Source organism: Pinus tabuliformis, chromosome Q (genome assembly GCF_031772625.1).
Source record: "Pinus tabuliformis cultivar Carrire ecotype Pingquan chromosome Q, CPIR1, whole genome shotgun sequence".
NCBI lineage: Eukaryota > Viridiplantae > Streptophyta > Pinopsida > Pinales > Pinaceae > Pinus > Pinus tabuliformis.
Window position 1 is genome coordinate 670,123,628 of NC_142296.1, and position 7,471 is coordinate 670,131,098.

Consider the following 7,471-nt stretch of genomic DNA (forward strand, 5'->3'; position numbering starts at 1 on the left):
TATCAAGTAGAAAATTACAGTCTTTCCTTGTAAATGCCACTAAAATTCCTAGGACTGGCGAAAATTGGTTTAAAGGTCATAGATTCATGAACAATTCATGGAAGAAACTTCTAACAAATCCCAAGATGGTGACAAAGTGGAAAAAGGGCATACTTGTATCATTGTTCATGAAGAAATGGAGAAACATTTTCTTCATCCTTCAAAAGTTCATTACTTATGAAGGAAGGTATGGAATGGTATTATTTTATAAGATTCGCCTTATGATGCATTTTCAAAGAGGCCATGAAATCAATTTATCCTACTACCTTATCCTTGGTATCAAGAAATGTTATTTAATATCTAAAGGAACTCAATGATATTGATAGGAGTTTATATCATTTCAACCTTAATACAAATATTAGTAGAAGATGAATTTCACCAAAGGGGAGACAATTGGGAGGATTTCCTATTGAGAAATTACTTTAAGGAGGGATTTAAAGAAATTAATGTGGTAGTCTCCAAGAGGAAACACATTCATGTTAGGGTTATGGCAATAAAAACTTCAAAACTAAGCCTGTGAAAATTAAAAACCCTGAGCATGTGAAAATTGTAAACCTTGAGTCTGTGGCTTTTCTAAACCCCGAGTTAGTCATAGATAAGATTTCACATTTGAAGTGGAAAAATATTCAAACCAAAACAAAAAACTAGAAACCATTAAAGTTAGTAAAATCAGTGGTAAAGAAATCAACAACAAAGAAGAATAATAAAACCCTTGTGGCAGAGAAAGAAAAATGATCAAGTTACAAACAAAACCTCAAACTACAAGAACATGAAGAGAAAGGGTTTTGATAAAGATATCAGTCCATAATTCAAAGAAAAGTATCGTAGAAAATATGAAAAAATGAGTAAAACCAAGTGTTAAACATTCATAGGAATTTGGTTCTCCTATAGAAGCTAAAGTTAGTAGAGAGGAATTAAAGTCTTCCACTCCTTAATTGTTAGCACCATTACCAGAATAGAAGAAATCGAGCCTAGAAATTGATAAAGCTAAGTAATACATTTATAATTACATTGATTCCTTAGACAAAGAAGTACAACAAGAAAGGTAGAACAATTATTTCCTTATTCTCATTATTATTCACATCCCAATACCATTTCCCATATATAATCCACCATTTGATATATTTAAGCAAAAAGACACAATAGAAGCATTGAAACAAGAGATCATAAAACCAAAAGCCTAGGAAACACAAATCAAGTATGAGAATGAAGTTCTCAATGCAGATTATTGGTATAAAAAGAATTTAAAACTTAAGAAATTGAACAAGAAATTACATTCAGAGATCAAGGATTTGAAAGCCAAAATTATGATGAAGAAGCCAAGAAAGTTGGTTGTCATGATGAAGAAGATAACTTAGAGCAACCTGTATATCCTTATCCAAGCCACTAAAACAATGTTGTGATAAGGAAAAGTACAAAATTTTTCGATTTTGTTAGTGCATGAGGACATGAAAGGCAATGGTGAGGTCAAAGAATTAGCTCTTTTTGTCACTTTGTTGACCTTTATTTGACTAGTTCATCTTTAGGAAGCCATCATACCTATCATTTTCATACTTTACATAACATATATGCATCCAAATTTTATATAAGTTATAGAGATTACAAGAAAGGATTCTTAAGGTAATATGTCCATTTTTCTATCTTTTTGTATGTTTCTTCATAAAAGCAAGTTAAAATGTAATAAGTTGTAGAAATTGACATATTCCCTAGATGCTCTCTATTTATGTAGAAAAACCATGGGTTGGCATGCTTCAAGAAACAATATAGTGAAACCAAAGGATGGATAAAATGGAAAAAAATCTTGAGAAGCTTAGCCACCTAACCAACACATGCATAATTTTTGTCATCACCACAACCTAGTCAATAGGGCAAAGCAGTAGCATATCGTGTAATAGGCTTCCATGGAAAAGTACTAGATTGAGGGTATAGTATTATGGATGAGATATGACGAGATGAGAAATTGATTCTCTCATCATGAATTTCTTAGTAAATTCATACTCACGATGGTCAATATTTCAATCTCCAAGATCCATGAATATGATAATCATTACTCTGTTCTAAATTATAGAAATGAAGTTATGAGTTTTATATTGTTTTATAACCTTTATAAATATTGATTTCCTTTAACAAATAACATATATAGCAAGATAAGATATATGATAAATGGCATATTACTAATATATTCATGCTCCAACTCTGGCTTATGTGTAAGAATTCTCTGAAAATGGTGTTATTTGAGTTAACAGTCACAAGATATGAAGCTTCCCAAGCATGTGCAAACAAAACAATAGGGTCCCTTGTGCAAAGACGCACATTGCCTCTGATTTGAATGAGTTTATTTATTTTTAATAGTTTAGTTTTTCTTATTTCTAGTTTTCTACATTTACAGATATACTCCTTTCTTTTGTCATTACTAGCTATTGACCACATGGTTTTAAATATTTTATGATAGTTTACAACTAGAGAATAGTTTTATACAGAGTGATCGCGAAGTTTTAGAGATTAAATTGGTTTTGTTTCAAAGTTATTGTGATTATTTTTTCACTGCAATACAGTGAAGGCTAATCGAGTAAATATTTTAAGTGAATAGATATCATTGCTCATAATTTAAAGTTCAATAGATATTTATAATCCATCTTTAAAACATCTTGTTGTAATATTTATCATGATTATCTACATGGGAATAAATATTTATGAGTTTTTATAACCAAGACTATATTAAATGCTTCTCATAGATTAGAGTTACTTTCAAAGTCAGTTTATTAGATTAGACTAGAAGCCAGGTCTTAGCGTATATTGTGCATTACACTTCACAAGATTACGAACCTGAATTGATAAATTTAATGTAATGGAATTATATGAAAATTGAATTGATTGAAATTCATGATAAAAACTCCTTCATTCCATGCTTCCAATCTCTCCCACAAGCATTGATTCTCACTCCCTTTATTCAACTGTCATATTTGAAGTTCTCTACAATGTTCCTTCCATGATTCAATAGCTTCACTAGTAAATTCAATTCATTTTCAAATTTTGGAGAATGATATATATTTTTATTTTTAATCTATGGAGAAACCATGCCTCCTTGCATGGGAAGAGACTAGTTGAATTTTTTATTGCCTTCTTGGATTTAATTTGTTTACAGTAAAAATTAAAATTAGCTTTAATTTTGTGTTTCCTTGAAAAAAATATGTGTGGTATGCTTCAATGTTCAACTTTCCCCAAATCTATCTCAACGTATCCTCTAATTACACACTAATCATTGAGGTGAGTGCATTGGTTGGGATGCCTAGAAGATGGTGTACTTAAAAGCATAAACAATGGGCTAGTGTTAGTTTGGAAATTTCCAAACACATTTGTTAGCTGCAGGCCTAATTCATCTCTAAATGTCGCTTGACAGATCCATCACGTGCCAAGCTGCAAAAAGATCCAACTATCCTTTGCTTGAAAATAGCATCTCGTGTCTAATTTGATGAATGCCCACTTGCGTATTTGCTGATGATGATTGATCATTGGCCAATGAAGATGCCCACTCGTTGCTTCGTTGATGTTGTAAAGACTTTCAGTTTGAAAACCACTTGTTAATTTCATTGACATTTCCCCCCTTTGTCAGCTGAAAGGAGAGACAATCTTCTCCAAATTATATCTGAACTCCCCCCCTTTAGGTGTAGGAGAGTTGCACTATCGTACTCCCCCATTCAACTGCACGAGAGTACCGTCTTCATTTGATCGTTGGATACAATATGTGTGAGTGAATCTGATTGTAAAACTTGTACAATCTTCTGGCTGTGGATGACCATTCCCAGGGATCAATCCATGAATAATTTATCTTCAATCTGGTAGGTTGGTCTTGTTTGCAACATTTCTCTGATGAATGATTCTCCTTGCCACAATGGTGACAAGGATGGAGATGAAAACATTGATCTTCGAGATGACCGGTTCTTTGACAATGAGAACATGTTGGTTTGTTTGCAACTTGAGTTTGCATGCATTTCTATTTTTCTGCACTTTCAGTTTGTGTGCATTGATGTTTGTTTGAAGCTTCCGGAGAACTTGCTAAGGTCATTTGTTCAAGTAATTTGGCACTGAAGAACTGAATGGACGTTTTGAATAATCGGGGATATGTAAGTTGTCGTCATCTTCGACATATCCTAAGCCGCGTCGATTTTGATTACTTCGAATTTCTTCCCATGGCTGATGATGGGTTTTGAAGAAAGTTGAACTGGAACAACTTCAACAAATGAAGCTAGTTGGATGAATGAAGTCCAATGATCAACTGTCTCTCGATTGGTCAAAGAATTGGAAGTAGCACGCTTATCTTGCAACTCATTTCTTTGTAGTTGTGACTCCAGTTGAAGGAACTCAATCATTTCATGCGCATGTTGAAGATGCACTTGAATGTCAGCAAGAGTGGTTTTGCTGATGTGCACCATGTCGTCGGCTGATGATAAGATTAAATTGTGAAGAATTTGGGACAACTGAATGTGTGTCGCCATGTTGTCTTGCTTACTTTGAATTTAGGCTCGCTTGTACTGTTTCTTATTACTGATGCTTTAAACACTTTCTTGAATTATTGACTTGGTGCTCGCTTGATGATGATCAATTTGCTTGAAAGAAACTTTATGAATGCTGTAATGAAGTTTAAACAGGCTCACATGTTGTGCGTTGAACTGTTGTACTTGATTTGGTTACTTGGCACGCTCACTTGATCTTAGTGTGCTTGCTGTAGGCATATGCTTGTTTTGATGCTCACTTGAATATCAGAAGTCACGCTCGTTTGATGATGATTGCATGCCTGATTATGTGCTTGAACTTACTTGATTGTTTCATGAACACACTCACTTGCTTGATTGTTTTTTCTTGAATTACTTCTTGTCTTGAACTCTTGGGTGATTACTACACTTAGTGATGCACTAAATGTGCTGAAAAAAGATGGGTGTCGAACATTGTCGGAAATACACCCAAATGAAAAATGATAAATTTAATGTTCAAGTAACAATTGACTTTGAATTAATGATGCACTTTAACAAATCAAATGAGGGTGTGAGTTACAACTGAAAATGCCCCCGTACAATTTAATAACATTTTATCTTCAAGTGGTACAAAAAGTGTTGATGATGTCGATGTCGATTGTAATTTGAAATGCTTTAGTGTGTAGCATCCTTAACTTGATGGCATGAATTAGCTGTTGTGAAATGTTGTTGCAAAAGATTGCTTTTATCAAGTCGATGATGTGATGCTTTGTGCTTATAAACTTAATTGATTATGGGAGCTTTGATTTCAGGAGCTTGATCGATGACTTTTTCTTATGTGCATAGAGTTGTTTTGTTGAAGCAAAAGAAAAAGTGCATCTTTACAAAATCAACACGAGTCATGCACATGCATACACACGGTGTACGTAAGATCCCCTAATTCTATTTCAGGCAAATCTAGGACATAAACACCACAAAAAAGATATGATTTTATTTAAATATGAGAGTACATCAACCTTCTCCTTCACAACATTATGAATGAAATTTCACAAACAATGAGAATGCTACGCTCCCACAACCCCTTAGAGCAACTTGTCTTCAAAAATAAATGTACACTGACTCAATCTACTAAAACTAAAGCTTTCTTGAAAATACAACAAAAAATATTCACTTATCACTCCAAAGATTTATAAGTCACACCTTATCGCTCCAAAATTCAAAATACTTTCACCTTATCACTCCAAAACAAAAATTTTACAAATTAAAAAACATGCCCACCTAAAACTCAATTACAACCATCAACGTACAATTTATTATTATATGTTTTTTACTTTCTTTAAACTATCCAATTCACTTGTGAGAAACTAAAAATTTTATCCACTTGAGAAAGTCACATTTAACTCCACAAACCAGCGAACTACGTAATTGTGCATGTTGGACTCAATGATTCACTTCAATAATCTGGCATAAGGTCTCCACGTTGATTTCTTAAACTCCATTTTACAATATTTTTTGGCCCGAAGAAGAAACAATTCATGTTTTCCAAGTCCACTATGTCATAAACATACAACAAAAGGTGCCCAATTCCACATCAACAATAGATTCTTTGCTCAAGTCAACTCCAAATAAAGGTGCAACGATGGCCCGGTCTCCTCTCTTGCAAGGGCCAACTTCTTTTTCCATCAACAGCTTGCCGAGGAGCTTGACAAGTCAGCCTCTTATGGGTATCGACAGTTGAACACTCTAAGTCTTGGTATTCAAGAAAAACTCACTTCGAATTCAGAGAAATCGGGCCTTAAATCCAAACTTGCCTTTATGCATTGCCATGTTGTAATTGTTGTTGCAATATCTCTATTCTAGCTTCCTTCTCTTGCTCAGACCCTAGACTTTGGTGCTAACTATCTTCTTGTACACATACATGTGATCTTGAGGATATTTTCAGCAGATATGGAAGAGTCCGTGATGTGGATTTGAAGCACGGCTTTGCCTTTATTGAATTTAGTGATCCTCATGATGTGGATGAAGCGATATACTATCTTAATGGAAGAGATCTAGATGGGAATCACTTTTTTGTGGAATTTGGAAGAGGGGGACCATGAGGAGCTGGTCGAACTAGAGAATATCTAGGAAGGTGCCCTCCCGCTGAGTCTGGGCGGTGCCTCAATTATGGGAATGATGGCCATTGAGCTCGAGACTGTAAAGTAGGGGATTTGAAATACAAATGTTATCGTTGTGGTGAGCATGGTCATATTGAAAGAAACTGTCAAAATAGTCCAAAATCAACCAAGCATGAGTGGTCTATTTCAAGATCAAGTTCTGGGTCATTGTCAAATCGTCATGGAAGAAGCTGCAGTCTTACCTACAATAGCTGAAATCGTAGCTACAGTGGATCCCCCAGATCACCAAGGATAGATGGCTGTAGTGCAGTTTGGATTGAAAGGAGATCAAGAAGTCGAAGTTACAGCCATAGTCCTAGGAGGGCAAGGAGACAAAGCCCAGAAATAGATGGTCACAGGAGCAACAGTCGTTCAACTGACAATGCAAGTGGCAAGAGGGGTAGTAGATATAGTCTAAAATGAAACAATTGTAGGATTGACAATCCAACACTAGACACTGATCATGCATCAAGGGACATTTCTAGTCCTCAGAGGGATACTCCTGTAAGATCCCAAAGTCCAAATGTAGACAAAAAGCCTAGTCAACAAAAGTTGTGACAACTGCTTCATGCCTAATAGGTCAAAGGTAAACTCATAGTTTTAAACTCCTCTCATATCTACCTGGGTCCTCCATGAGGATTAAAGCAAGAGCTTCCACCTTTAATACTAATTGAATGATCACACAGGCATAAAACCATATGCACAACAAATTAACTCACACAACAATAAACTCATGGACAAGGTAGAGACCTCTTGCTCATGTAATTAACTCTTATTCAAATAATTTAATAATACATTTAAATA

General features: G+C 34.7%; 1 pseudogene; it reads left to right on the forward strand.

The window, feature by feature from the left end:
- Positions 1 to 6,409: 6,409 nt before the first annotated feature.
- On the forward strand, positions 6,410 to 7,225 carry LOC149221323 (uncharacterized; annotated as a pseudogene).
- Positions 7,226 to 7,471: the final 246 nt, after the last annotated feature.